The 16,257-nt window shown below is 41.1% G+C and overlaps 1 protein-coding gene across 1 annotated transcript in view; it reads right to left on the bottom strand.

Annotated features, from left to right (window-relative positions):
- Positions 1 to 16,257, bottom strand: part of LOC308291937 (extracellular sulfatase Sulf-2-like) — a 68,857-nt gene extending 52,600 nt beyond the window's left edge. The window contains exon 1 of the mRNA XM_080734092.1: positions 16,127 to 16,257. The gene's annotated coding sequence lies outside the window, so the exon portion shown is untranslated. The remainder of the gene's footprint in view (positions 1 to 16,126) is intronic.

The raw sequence follows: 16,257 nt of genomic DNA, 5'->3' as shown, positions 1-16,257 counted from the left end.
GCGTGGTATAGATTGTATGGAGTGTGGTATAGATTGTATGGAGTGTGGTATAGATCGTATGGAGTGTGGTATAGATTGTATGGAGTGTGGTATAGATCGTATGGAGTGTGGTATAGATCGTATGGAGTGTGGTATAGATTGTATGGAGTGTGGTATAGATTGTATGGAGTGTGGTATAGATTGTATGGAGTGTGGTATAGATTGTATGGAGTGTGGTATAGATTGTATGGAGTGTGGTATAGATTGTATGGAGTGTGGTATAGATCGTATGGAGTGTGGTATAGATTGTATGGAGTGTGGTATAGATTGTATGGAGTGTGGTATAGATTGTATGGAGTGTGGTATAGATTGTATGGAGTGTGGTATAGATTGTATGGAGCTGTGGCAATTCTGTGCCGATAATTTAATAGCAGCTCTCTTCACAATCCTCTCCAGCTGTTTACCATCCTGGACAGTCAAGTTACCAAACCACACTGTGATGCAACCTGTCAGAACACTGTCTATGGTCCTACTGTATTTCTACCATATAGAGCGAGGTTTTCTTCTGATCAGCTGACTGCAGACAGAGCACCTTGTACGGAGTACGCTGCAGCGGCGAGGTGATACTGGACACAAAGAAATAGTACCATGTGACAGAGAGGGGTCAAAGTTGAACAAAACCTCACTGAAATCACCAGAACTAGTTTATTTTAATCAGAAACTGACCAGAACTCTGACCACGGGACTCGGGCAATCAATTAATACCTTTGCAACCACTGAATTAATGGCAAGTATTTCCTACAGCTTTATGTCAAATAATCTGAATTTACACTTTAAATCAGGGGTGGGCAATTATTTTTTCCGTGGGGCCACATGAACAACAGAAAATATTGTGAGGGCCGGGCCAAAAGGCAGTGCTCCATGCAAACTAAACACACAGCTTTACCTCCGACTTCAGTAAATAAATAATTATCAGTCCAATTTTTTTTGAAAACCCGGCATTCGGCATCGACCTTTCTTTTTTTAGCCACTTCAGCCATTTTTGATGGGTAAGGTAAGGCAGGTTGTCTTTACGTGTGACCAGTCTGACCACCTGCTTGTTATTGAGACAACATCCAATGATCACGCACACGTGCTGATGTACGCATTGCAGCCATATGTACGTGAATAAAAAACTTCAAAATAAAATAAATGCTGCTTTAGTCCATGCATGGGGTAAAATTAGAAAATGTGTTTATTTTGTACAGTAATTTGCCATTAACCCTACAAGGGCCGGTCAGAGAGAACCAAAGGGCCGGTCAATGCCCAGGCCTGCTTTAAATGATATCAAAACACACATTTTCAAGGGCTCAATCGCAATTATACACAAGCACTGACATCACTGGAATGACGGTGACAATAAAGCAAATGTTAAAAATATATGATAAAACTTGTGCCAGTGGGCAGCTTGTTATGACTCAAATGATGCTGAAACTTGGCCAAACAGCCCATCCCAAAACTATTCTAATTCTAATCTAATCCATCACCACTACATTATTTTCCTGACATTTGGAATAAAGGAATCCTTTTTCCAAATCAAATTTGATCCCCAACATGACCGGGCCTATCTGTGATAACAGCAATCTGGGTGAAGGGTCATTCATATCACACAGTCAAGAACTGTACAGTAGATTATTGTAACTGAAAAGAGAGCGTTGAGCCTCTTCTGTTCGTCTTCGGGGTGGACTGTTTTATGTCCTGTGACAAATCTGTGAATTAATCCAGTGAGACCGAGTACGCATTATTACGTATCATTTTATGCTTTAGCTGTTAAATATAGCAGATATACAAGCTCACATCGCAGCACCGATTGCCGCGCTGCAAGCTTGTAGATCTGCTATTTTTGAAAAATCTTGAAAATGTGTGCAATTCTTAATATTATTGAATGAATATTGAATATTTTTTACCCGATTCTCTAAGTGTCTTCTGAATCCTTCTAAGGTTTTTTGAAAGAGATATGTTTCTACGAATGTCAGTGGTGCTCAAACTTTTTCATGTGAAGGACCCCCAAAATTATATGTATTTGGCCATGGACCCCCATCTCAAAATATTGCCTCAGGGACCCCCCCAGAAGCAAATATTTGAGTTACAAATGTTCAAAATATATATATTCAAAGATTTGCACAAATCTTCATGATTTTTCAAAAATAGCAGATCTACAAGCTCACAGCGCGGCACTCGGTGCCGCGCTGTGAGCTTGTATATCTGCTATTTTTCAATAGCTAAAGCATTCAATAATTCTAGGCCCTAAATGGGTTAAATCTGTGAATTAAATCTGTGACAAGAAGAGCCTCATTGTCAGCAGCAGAGGCCAGAATCAGACGTCAGTGTCGGAAACATTCAACTCGACCGTGGCTTCGCATTCGCAGACGGTCTCGCCCCAAACCGCAGAGCACAAAAACATCTGCTCACACACTTCTTATCTCACTGGAACAATCTGCCGCTGAAGCACAGCCACAGGACTCACGCAGAGGAAAGTGAATGCCCTGAATCATCAAGCAGCCATCTATCACATTAATGAATGGAACCCACATCAAGGACAAGTCCATGACATCACAGCTATCTTGGTTCATACAGTATGTTCAGGGCCGGTTCCTGGCATAAGCAATATAAGCAGTCGCTTAGGGCCATAACCAATAAGGTGGCCAGACTGGCCACATCACAGGAAGAATATTCTTGTTTCTTCATGTATCCCCTATCCAAAAACTAGCGTTATTATTTCAATATTCCCCCATAATCCCAAACTTCACTCCAGGCCTGGCTGCCTGTGCTTGATTCATGAGCAAGTCAATATGCCTCCGAAAAGAAAATTTCGATCTATTGCTGCAGATTATTTTAGGTGGCCCGTCAGTGGGGGGACACCTAAAATAATCTTGCATGGGGCCTCCTGAGTCCTAGAACCACCACTGAGTATGTTGCCAACTGAGTATTAAGCGTCCCAGGCGTACAAACAGACACCAACTGATCAATCACAGTCCGGACAGACATGGGACAAACGGACAAAGCCAGATGTAGAAGCGGTTAGCACCGTTAGCAATTTAGCACTAATCTAGGAGAGTGGTTCTCAAAGTCCACTTTTAGTGTATTCTTTATACAGCTCCTTTATCCAAGGCACTTTACAATGATTGTGCATTACATTCACCCATTGATACACACATTCATACATCGATGTCAGAGGAAACCATGCTTGGCACCAACCTGCTCACCAGGAGCAACTAGGGGTTCAGAGTCTTGCTCAGACACTTGGACACTAACTCTGGTTCCCAGGTGGACGCTCTACCTCCTGAGGGGTCCTCCAGGGGTCCTCCAGGGACCACAGTGCTCCAAATGGAGTGTGCAAATGGAACACTCTCAGAGTTATGGTGGTCCTTGAAATTAAATAATTTGAGAACCACAGGTCTAGGAATAAAACCTATAATGCAGCTACGAGTTAGTAAACTAAAACTCTTACTGTATAATAGTACAGTAAGAGTTTAAGAACGTCGTGCAACTTAAACAAAAAAAACGTAAATCTAAATATTACGGTAAATGATCATGTATTAAATGACGTGGTATGGGGACAGCATAGACTGCCATACTCACACAGTGGCCGATTCAGAACGGGTACACATTATAGTGTATCATTATTTTATGCTTTAACTGTTGAAAAATAGCAAATATACAAGCTCACAGCGCGGCACCGAGTGCCACGCTGCGAGCTTGTAGATCTGCTATTTTTTTTAAATCGTGAAAATTTGAATTTTAAACTGATTCTAGTTGGGTCTTTTGAATCCTTCTAAGATTTTTTGAAAAACCTATGTTTCTATGTCAGCAATCTGGCCAGCCATCGTCAAAGAAAAGGTCCTTTTCACTTAAATGGAGCTCAGTTAGTCTGTTCTTGAGAGACTACTATGTCAGTGGTTCTCAAACCTTTTCACGTGAAGGACCCCCAAAATGATATTTATTTGGCCACGGACCCCCATTCAACATATTTAGTTCTAGGGACCACCCAGAAGCAAAATTTGAGTTACAAACGTTCACTTTGAAAATGCATAACATTTAAAGATTTGCAAAAAAAAATGTGGAAAGCATCCAGTTACGGTTGTGCTCGAAATTATTCAACCCCCTCTGAAAACATTGTTTATTAGTGTAGCCACTGTTCCTTTCACTTAGAACTTGTGAACTATGCTAAAAACTGTACTTTTTGGAACATCCACTGTCTTGTCACTCCTTTTCCTTTTTTGTACAAAGCAATACTCTCTTCTCTGAACTTTTCTGACCTTTCCTTAGATTTAGCCGTGTTTCTCACTGCTCTAATTAAAGTCAACAAGTCAACAAACGTCTAGTCCGGCCTGATTGCACATCTGATGCAACTATTTAAGCCCTTAATTAGTCGATTGCAGTTGATTACAGATTTCTTCAGGTGTAATTAAGAGTTGAATAATTGAAAGTGAAAGTGGCGTTGAAAGTGGCATTTAGCATTGAATTAGGAAGAAAACACACAAAATGTTACTTTTGCTGAGCTATTTACATTGTCCTTGTATGATGTATTTATTTCATTCAGTGGTCAGTTTGTGAATTTAGCCAATAAACCAGATTTGCAGAGGGGGGTTGAATATTTTTGAGCACAACCCGTATGTTGGTGCTGAGATAACACAGGCAGGGCCTGATAGTACAGGGATAATACCATCAGCAGCATGCCTACAGGCCTGCTCACTGTACATGCACTGTACATCTGTGACACAAATGATAGATGAACTGGATGATGGAAAATTAGAGGCTGCCTTTTTAGCTTGATCTGACACTGCAGAGGTTGAGTCATTTGTCAGTCAGTACAATTGTGGGAGTTGTTTGGGGCCTTTGTTGTCTTGTAGTTTTACAAATGACCTTCTTTCAGTGTCTGACAAAACAGGGGTTGACACTAAGGTCTGAGAGGCACTTGCCCATCGGGCAAGTAATGGGTCACGTTCCACTTGCCCAAAAGTCATGCCCGCTTGCTCGAAAAGTCAACTGTGAGAGGTAAAAAAATAAAGAAATACTTGCAAATTCTGGGGCTGTGGGATATGGATATACCTCAATATTTATGCCAAATATCCCAATATCTATACAATAAGACAATATTATAATTTCCACAGACATCTTGTGTTGTGTTTAGAGCTAACTAAAGACAGTTGCTTCCCCACTCAAACACAACCTGAAATCAAACTCCACTTGCCCGAACCGTTAAGTGTCAACCCCTGGAAAAACTCAAGCTCAACAATATAGTAGTACCCCCCCCCCCTCCCCAATCCACCACAGGAAACAAGCCTCACACATTTCCTGACACAAATTCTGCATTAAAAACAGTAATGAACGCATGTGCACGAGAACCTCACTTCTTCTAACCCAACACGACTGTAGAAATGAGCTGCATGCTGAGAACAATGCAAGTGTTGTGTGGTTAGCTTTTCTTTTCAGTTTTATTGTTATCATGTATAATTTATGTTTTTGCACTGTGAAGCACTTTGAGCTGCATTCCTTGTCATGAAAGGTGCTGTATAAAGGAAGTTTATTATTATTATATTATTAATAATCACTCACAGCATCCACTCTTCCTCTTCTAGACAGAAAAACACACTAAATTGCTTTTCTTTGCAGATGAATTGGTTCTCCTGTCAACATCAAAGGCCGATACAAAATGACTTATTTACCTGTCATCATAGTTCGATTTGTTTGGAGGGAAAAATATGTTTTTAATTAAATTGTGCTATAAACATTAATCAAACATTAATATCAAACTTCTCAGACAGTCTACATTTCACACAAGGAAATGGAAGTATTTAATTCAGTCTGAAGCAGGTAAACTTGCCAAAACTATTCTGATTCTAATCTAATCCTCACGGCTAAATTATTTTCCTGACATTTGGAAAAAAGGAATCCTTTTTCAATCAAACTTGAACCCCAACGCCATGGCATTGCTCCGAAGGTTCATTGTTCCGAAGGTTCATTAGTCCGAATTTGTTAAGAAAACTATCCCCAACTCTAACCCTAAACTTAACCTCAGTAACCCTAACTAAATTCGGACTAATGAACCTTTGGAACAATGAACCTTCGGAATTATGGGCAGTCCCCACCGGGCCTATCTGCATTAGCAGCAATCTGGACAAAGTCAAGAATTGTACAGTAGATTTAGTTTTTTTTAACTGAAAAGATCATGGTGGTGGACTGTCTTATGTCTTATGACAATCTGTGAATTAAAGGACAACAAGGGTTCATATTTTAGATTATAATTAGAGAAAATAAATATGTGTTAAAATGTTTTCATTTACTGCATGCGTACAAGTGGCTAAATAATATGTATTTTTAGCCATTGATTTCTTTATTACTATTTAAGGGATGCCCCGATCAGGGTTTTTTTGCTCCCGATCCGATACCGATCAAATATTATTGCTTCCGATTCGATCCCGATCTTTCCCGATCCGATCTTTTGGCAAGGCATTAAGAAGAAAAAAAAATTCTATTCATTCTATCACTTGGTTCTCAACCTTTTCAGGCCGTGACCCCCAAAATAATCATATTTTAACTGGGGACCCCCGACCCTGAAGAGTTGAGGAAGTATATTTTGTATAACACGGTTCTATTGTGAAAATAGCAGATCTACATGATCACAACGCCTCGCAACGCGAGGAGTTGTGAGCATGTAGATCGGCTATTTTCACAATTTCTGGCTTTAATATTTGACAATTTGGCCAATATTTAATTTGTCATTTTAGAGGTATTAAAAAGTCCTTAATTTTTCACTTTCGAAATGTGCAGATACCCTCTATACACTTAAACTTTATGTTGATTTGTTTACTGTTGAGAGAGAAAACAATGTTGCACATTAAGTTAATCATCTGGGGACCCCCCCAAAATAATTTGAGGACCCCCCTGGGGGTCCCGACCCACAGGTTGAGAACCACTGAGCTAGTTGACAGTGCAGAGAGACATAATTGCCTTCCTTTGATCCATTAGCAAGGGGCCAATTACTACTTATTGGCATCAGCTGCCAGCTGTACACAGAGTCTGACACAATCACCTTCCCTCTGCAGTGCTCTGTCTGTCTCATTTCTCCAAAAGCCCTTGAATATGATTGAAAATGATTAAGGATTACTGTGATTATGGTAAGCTTACATTTCATATCGCATTCACCTTACCTGTAACTTTCAGTACTCCCAGAAAATATTTTTTTGAAAAAAAAAAAAAAAAAAAAAAAAAAAAAAAAAAACGATTTTTTTTTTCCCCCCCCGATCTCCGATCTTATAAAAACGGCCATATCGGCGGCCGATCCGATCACGTGATCGGGATCGGGCAACACTAACAGTAACACGATCAGCCCCCATAAGTCACATCTGCCCAAGAAAGATTGCGAAGCATCTTGCTAAAGGGCTTGTCTAAAAATACATATTTAATTGTAATACTTGTAATGTACGCATGCCCCCAGCCACTGAAATCAAAATCATTAAAATCGCTAAAACGATAGAAATCAGTAAATGAAAACATTTTAACTCATCATCTTGTCTTTTCTCTAATTACAATCTAAAATATGAACCCTTGCTGTAAAAAAAACAAAGTTGTCCTTTAAATCTGTGACAAGAAGAGCCTCATTGTCAGAAGCAGAAGCCAGTATCAGACGTCAGTGTCAGAAATATTCAATAGCCCGTGGCTACGTGGCTAAACCTTCAGACAGGGGCGTCAATTGGGTATGGCAGGGGTATGCAGCTGCCATACCCTGGGTCCAGGGGGGAAAATAAAAGTTACTTTTAAATATAAATCCATGAATGTCTCTTTGTCTATCTGTGCTGGTTATTATGTTGTTAAATTACATTTAAATAACTACAAATGCAAAATTTAACAAAATGGTCACTTTAACAAGGTATTATAATTATATTCTCCACACTTTTATTCTCCCCATCTTGACAGAATGCTATATTCCCAGGTTCCGCAGGTCAGCTGCACAGGTGCAATGCATTATTGTTAATTGTGGCACGTTTACTTACATGCCAAGTTTAGCTGCACTTGTACAACCGTTCCAGGCTGCCATATCCAGCCCAAGAAACCATAGAAACCTGTTTAAAAAACTGACAAAACTATTTTTTCTATTGTGAAAATCGCTGATCTACATGCTCACAACGCCTCGCAGCGTGAGGCGTTGTGAGGATGTAGATCTGCTATTTTCACAATAGAACCGTGTTATCCAAAATGTAATGCCTCTTTTCCATGAGGACTCCCATCTTTGCCATACCCTAGCTTTTGCTGAACTGACGCCACTGCCTTCATACCGGCTTCAATGTTATAGCGCTCCAGCCTCTTGTTTCACCACTTCCAGTTGCTCTACTTTATCCTGACTGAGAGTTCACAATGACTCCAGCTCTCCTGTGAAATGTTTCCGTTGTCTTGTCCTCCCACTGTGTCTACGCCTCTGAAAACACCCTGCACTGACTCATTTATTCTCCAGCAGACATGAACCCCTCCAGACACATCTACACAGAGCTGCGATGCCCGATTCTACATTCCTCCTCTTCCCTCTCAGATGACAGTAAAGCTACTGTTCATAAATATGTATCTGCCATATCTGTCTGACTGTGTTTCCAAACACAGTACAGTACAGTACAGTACAGTACAGTACAGTACAGTACAGAAGTGGTTCTCAAACTTTTTCATGTCAAGGACCCTCAAATTGACACATATTAGCCCGCAGACCCCCATCAAACATATAACTTTCCAAATGTCTGTCTGAGTGTCTGTCTGTCACAGCGTTTCTCCTCAGTGGCTGGAGCAATCGATCTGAAATCGCATCACCATTAGCATATGAACACACCTGACATAACTGTGAAGCCCATTTGTCACTTTCACAAATCATATGCTGTATATTAGCATTTTTATGGTGTATCTACTATCTATTCTGCATCTATATCTATTCTGCATCTAGCATGAGGCAACATGTTTAACCAGCTATGTGTGTGTGTGTGTGTGTGTGTGTGTGTGTGTGTGTGTGTGTGTGTGTGTGTGTGTGTGTGTGTGTGTGTGTGTGTGTGCGTGCGTGCGTGCGTGCGTGCGTGCGTGCGTGCGTGCGTGATCTATCCCTATAGAATTTATGGCATGCATGTGAAAATAAAAACAAACGTAATACTTCCTATGGTTAATATGAGCATCAAATCAATATTGCAAATGTGTGTGTGTGTGTGTGTGTGTGTGTGTGTGTGTGTGTGTGTGTGTGTGTGTGTGTGTGTGTGTGTGTGTGTGTGTTTTTTCACATGCATTCCATAAATTCCATAGGGATAGACCACACATAGTTTTATGACAATTATAATGTATTAAGACATATTGTCATATTAGCCAGGCTTCCTTTGATACCACTAAACATAGCATCCCTATTCTGGGGGGGAGTTTGGTGAAATTAGCAAATCTAGAAGCTTACGTTACAATGTGTCAGACTCGCAAGCAGCTTTTGGCAAAGTGATTTGGTGTAGAGGGGGAAAAGGAGTGCACACATACTGTACACACCCAGCTCAGCTAGATAGATAGATACCTTCCACGGGGGAAAATCAGTTGCCCAGAGGCAGCACAGCAGTTAAGGTTACAAAGTTACAAAAAAAAGAATACTGTTGTGTACAGTCAAAAGAGCTGTCACAAAAAAAGAATAATATATACAGTAACAGTACATAAAGTTACCAAGAAACATTCAAGTGTCACATCACACACAAAAAAAGCAAAGCACAACTTAACAAACAGTGCCAAACAAAAGTGTACATAACAGTCAATGCTAGTCAATGCAACACAAGTATCTCACCACCAAATCAACACAGCAATAGTACTAAATTCAACCAACACAACACAATAGTGAAGGGCCCAAAATAAGTGTCCATAGTCAGTGCAAATAAATCAAGAATAATAATAATTCAGCAAGACGCCACAAGCAACCCTCTCTGGGAAAGTACTTAGAGGTCAGAGTCAGTGCAACTTTTGTAAGGTAACAGTTATCCTAGGTTATCCTAGCAGGTCAAGTTGACTAAACAGTCTAGAGTTGTTAATTCAGCAAGGAGGAGGAGAGGAGAGAAGACCACAGGAGAGGACAGGGCAGCAATGAGGGATGAAATGAGAATTTGAGTTAACTGGTATACCCCAAAATATTCTCTCTCTCTCTCTCTCCGACTGACTCTCTATGTCTGTCTGAGTCCTCTCTCTCTCTCTCTCTCTCTCTCTCTCTCTCTCTCTCTCTCTCTCTCTCTCTCTCTCTCTGAGTATACTCTGTCTTTCTCTGAGCCTATCTCTGAGTTTCTCTCTCTCTCTCTTTCTTTTAATCCTGTCTTATTTAAAGTTCTGCTTCTACAATTGCTCCGCTCTTCTCCTCTGTCCCCATGTCTGAGACGGCAGGCGCCTCTGTGTGTGTGTGTGTGTGTGTGTGTGTGTGTGTGTGTGTGTGTGTGTGTGTGTGTGTGTGTGTGTGTGTGTGTATGTATGTGTGTGAGCGCGTGCGTGCGTGCGCATCAATATTAATCACAATCAGGAAACTGGAGATTTTCTCAAATATCAACTGCCTCTCCCTCTGTCTATCTGTTAGTCTGTCTGTCTGTCTGTCTGTCTGTCTGTCTGTCTGTCCGTCCGAGACTGCATGAAAATAGAGAATCAGGGGTAAAAAACATGAGATATCACTTTATACATGGATTGACTCACAACAGTTTTGGAACCATAAACTCATAAATCAGCACGCACACACAACACACACACACACACACACACACACACACACACACACACACACACACACACACACACACACACACACACACACACACACACACACACACACACACACACACACACACACACACACACACACACACACACACACACACACACACACACACACACACACACACGCCTCCAGTCAACATGAGTTAATCCAGTATTTAGAGTCAGAAAGTGGAAAGTCCCTAACAACAGGTTCTATTGAAATTCACTGACACTCAATGGTTCACTGGTCCTTCTGAGGACCGCTGCACTGGGGGGAGAAAAGAGCTATTTTACACCATTATTTAAAGCAGGGGTCTTCAACAGGGGGTCCCTGGACCCCTAGGGGGTCCTCAGAGTTACTACAGGGGGTCCTCCAAATGTTTGTGTGATGGAAACTTTTTTCTCCTCTTTTATATTAACCATTTGAACCCTAGTGTCCATATTCTGAGAACTTTAGCCAAAAATAGCTGATCTACAAGCTCACAACGCCTCGCGCTGCGAGGCGTTGTGAGCTTGTAGATCAGCAATTTTTTGGCAAAGAGCTTTGGTGTAGAGGGGGAAAAGAGCAGACTAAGTACAGAGTGAAAGGTCAAGTTTATTAAGTATTGACGGTTCAAGTGGTTAAATATCTGAAATTGAGGTTGTGGGGGTCCCTGCTTCATCTCTCTCAACCAAGGGCCTGAAAACGTTGAAGACCCCTGATTTAAATCTAAACGTGTTTATGTCAACAGGAAATCTACAAGAATACAGCTCTTACAGTCTCTCCCATGGACATACATGTTTCATACCGTCATGTGATTTTCTTTTTTACGTTTTCAAACATAAAAGTCAATAAATATCTGAAATAGCAGATCCAAAAGCTCACACGAGTTGCACCTGTGTATAGATTGTCTATTTAGCAAGGTTTTTGAAGCGGTGAAAACCGCTTCCAATGAGTGGCTTTGTGTGTCCCACGCCCATATATTGTCATTTCAGTCCAGAATGAACAGGTTTTTTCAAAAACAAAATGTGTGTAACATGTCCATATATGGTCATTTCAGTCCCGAATTTACAGGTTTTTTCAAAAACAAAATGTCTGTCACCTCATGTCCATATATGGTCACTCCAGTCCAGAATGAACAGGTTTTTTCAAAAACAAAATGTCTGTCACCTCATGTCCATATATGGTCATTTCAGTCCAGAATGAACAGGTTTGATCTGTCCCGTACGTCCAGAATATCAGTCCAGAATGAATAGGCTTTTTCAAAAAGCAAAATGTGTGTCCCATGTCCATATATGGCCATTTCAGTTCAGAATGAACAGGTTTTATCTGTCCTGTACGTCCAGAATATGTGTGTAGTGTCCGTCCCGGTCTGATGATTGGATACTTTGAGGATTGGTCAAGCTTCACATGATAATTCGGCTCTCCAGATAAAATCATTCATTCATTCAGAATATATATAAAGAATGTAGAATTGAGAATATATAAATAATGTATAGATCACAGAGTTCATAACTCTAGAACACATAGAATAAAAGTTCACCGCTTCACTTCGAACCGAGGTTTGATTATTTGTTTTCCAAAGCCTAAATGTCAAACTGAAATGTAATTCTGATGCATAATTTATGATCCAATGATCGATGCCAAAATCACGTTTATTCGATAATTATTTGTAAGTCAATTAACCGTCGGCTAAAACGTCAAGATGGTGACAGCCCTATGAGTCAATGGTTTTCAACCTATGGGTCGGGACACCAGGGGGGCCCAAATGATACAATACAATTTAAGTGACTTTTTTAATACTTAAGCAAAGAAAAATACCATTACGACATCAGAGGTAATCAACAAACTATACTAAAATAAAGATAAAAATCAAACCATTGGTTCGAAGTGGAGCGGTGAATTTGAGCAGCTATACCCTGCACTGTACTGTACAGTACTGTATGATACTGTATGGTACTGTATCCGCATGAAGTGAACGGGAGTGGCACGACCCTCTCTAATACAAGGCTCTTGGCCGCCCAGCTACAGCGCCACTCGGTCAAAGTCGATCAAAGTTCACACTAATCAGGACAGAGACACAAAGCCATTTGTTGGGAGCCAGCTTCACCGCTCCAAAAACTGGTCAAACAATATAAGAAAGAGGCAAAAAATAGGGCAATCTACAAGCACACTGTGTGCTATTTTCAGTAATATCAAACTAAATACAATTCCGAGTGCTTGTCAGTTCTTCAAATATGATTATTTTGGGGGGTCCCCTGTTCAAATATGATTGAACACTGCAGTGGTGGCCTGAAAAGTTTGGGAATCCTAGGTATAGTGTAGGAGTTGTGAGAGTCATTGTTGAGCCTTTAAGCAGGATCAGGGTTAGCTGCACAGTGCACACCACGAGCATACATAAGTAGGCCTACAGTAAGGGTTAGCTGCACACCACGAGCATACATAAGTAGGCCTACAGTAAGGGTCAGAACACCACCAGCATACATAAGTAGGCCTACTGTACCCTGCAGGAATCCAGCTGTGTTAAAAACCCTAACCCTAACCCTAACCCACACGCCCTGAAAGAAATTATAATAGTACTAGAAGCTTGGCCGCGGCCGAGCGTCTAGTCGGCGACCTGGCCAACTCGGGAACGATGTAAATAGGGAATGAATGCCCCGCCCCTTTAATGCAAACCCCATTATACCTGTTGCCATAGCCATATGACCCGTTTTGACCATCTGTTTGCTTGTGTCTATTTATGCCCATATATGGAGATATCTGTCTGTCTGCGTCCATGTTATGCCCATATATGGAGATCTCTGTATCTGTCTTCTGTGTCCCTTTTATGCCCATATATGGAGATCTCTGCCCTTCGGGCAGCCAAGCGTCTAGTCGGGTGCCGGTCTACTCGGGAACGATGTAAATAGGGAATTAATGCCCCACCCTTTAATGCAAACCCCATTATACCTGTTGTCGTAGGACCCGTTTTGACCATCTGTTTGCCTGTGTCCATTTATGCCCATATATGGAGATATCATGCCCATATATGGAGTTATCTGTCTGTCTGCGTCCATTTTATGCCCATATATGGTAGGGGTGTAACAATATAGTAACTGTATCGAAATATCGTTTTTAACTTTAAAAATCGAAGTAGATCGAAATGAAAACAGCTAAAATCGAATCGTATCATTTATTTTGTATCGTATCGAATCGGCAGTGCAAAGAATCGTTTGTATCGATACTACCTACTTGTGCATTGTATTTAGCATTTTTAAGAAGAAAAAATGTAAAGGAGGGGTTTAATTACTTTTCCTTTCCATATAGCTACACTGGTCTATTGATAAATGTGTGTAATCTCTGGGTTCATGTCAAGGTGCAGGTTTGTCAATATACAATGATCATGTATTTGGCAGATAATCACTGTGTTTACTTATTTATATCCATAATAATACATGTTTCCCTTAAAAACCTGCACTATCCACACCTTTCACACAGATTTAATTTCTTTGCTAAATAGTTACTATATCGATTTTAAATTACTGAATCGAATCGTATCGTATCGCCATGAATGAACCAATATCGTCCATGTATCGTATCGTCAACCATGTATCGTGATATGTATTGAATCGCTATTAAAATGTATCGTTACACCCCTAATATATGGAGATCTCTGTATCTGTCTGTCTGAGTCCCATTTATGCCCATATATGGAGATCTCCACCCTTTAACGCAATCCCCATTTATCTGTTTGCCTCTGTCCATTTATGCCCATATATGGAGATATATTTCTGTCTGTGTCCATTTTATGCCCATATATGGATATCTCTGTATCTGTCTGTCTAAAGACCCTGCAATAATATGCAGCCAGCTTGCTTTGTCACCCGTGGGGAATGATGCCCCTCCGGTTGTTAAGCAATACCCATCATACCCGTTGTTCGGTTATTGCCTAGCGGATATCAGCGCATACGGAGAATCCAAACCTTTTGCGCCGGTTTTGGAGAATCGCGTATTGGGTGGGGTCGAGGCCAGGCACTGCACTCCCTGCTGTGGGGGGGAACGTGCGTGCCGAATTTGAAGCCGGTGGGAAGAACGGTTCTCGAGATATGCGGATTACATACATACACACTCAGAGATTTGAACCACTCTGAAGTGGTTGTCCAACTATCTTTGAACAAATGTTCAGTTGTTGCAGCAGTTGTGACTTTAGGGCTGCAGACAAGCATCCATACCAGGTCAGGTGGTTCTACAGTACTGAAGGACACTCATAATGACAGAAGTGAAAAACACAAGAAGAATCTGTCTACTAGCACCAAATGATCTTAAACGGCGAAGGAAGTAGACTCTTTGCTTTGTTTTCTTACACACTGATTCAATCTGAACTTTCCATGACAAAAGATGTATCTAAAGTCTATAAGGAAAGCAGCTTTCACATTGGCATGATGCTTCAGCTTGTGAAATCAGAGCAGTGCCAACAGAAGGGAAGAAGCAGGTTCACTGGTACTGCTACAGCGCTGGCTCACTATCAGGCTAAAGGTATTGCACACAGAAGTCTTCATGCTTTACTGCAAATTGCATTTTTTCCCCCACAGGTTTCTCCCCCTGTTTTGACTTTCACAAATAACAAGAAACCACTCCATTACCACACTGAATCCACCTTCATAGGAAGATGTAAACTTCAAAGCCAGTGAAGAATTAAAAATAGCAAAAAAAATGCTTATCTACAAGCAGGAAATCTACTGCCTTGCCAGTGTGAAGAAATGACACATCGATCGTCTGTACCAAAGACAAAGTGGTGGTCCTTGAAATGGAAAGGTTTGTCACTGTGACAGCCACAGTCACAGTTTCAGTTAAAGAAGCAGCAAGAGTAGCACACAGTGAAAGGTACACTGACAGTTACAGTCAAGAGTACAGTGACAGAGTGGCAGTTACACTGACAGTTAACAGTTAGATCAGTGTTCCTCCACCTTTTTTCTGCATGGGCACACTTTTCATGTCCCAAGAATCCATGGGCACATCAACATAATACGGGGGTGTAAATATCCACACTGTCGGGAAGAAAACCCTTATATCTCCAAGTTTCAAATTTGTACGTTTCTTCGCAAAGTAAAGCCCTGCTTCATCATACAAGGCTGTCGCACAAGGCACAACAGTAGTGAAAACAGCAGATCTACAAGCACACAACGCCTCGCACCGCGAGGCGTTGTGTGCTTGTAGATCTGATGTAATTTGTAAATCAATTTTAAAATGATAAATACAATACTGGCTTTCAAGCAGTTTCAAGGGGCACACTTGACCCTTCTCAGGGGCACACCAAAGGTCCCCAGGCACAGTGGTTGAGAAACAGTGATAGTGACAGTGTGTTAACAGTTAGACTAACAAATCACGCAACAGTGACATGTTAAAGTGTGTTACCTCTCCAGTGTTGCTTGCTGGGCTGTTGCTCCACTCACTCAGTCAGACTGCAGGGTATTAGCCGTTAGCCGCTAGCAGATCCATAACTCAATAATATCTTACTGTCCACACATGACACACTGCTCCGTCCG

The sequence above is a fragment of the Nannobrachium achirus genome (genome assembly GCF_963921795.1).
Source record: "Nannobrachium achirus genome assembly, chromosome: 9".
Lineage (NCBI taxonomy): Eukaryota > Metazoa > Chordata > Actinopteri > Myctophiformes > Myctophidae > Nannobrachium > Nannobrachium achirus.
This window is presented reverse-complemented; position numbering and strand designations above follow the sequence as displayed.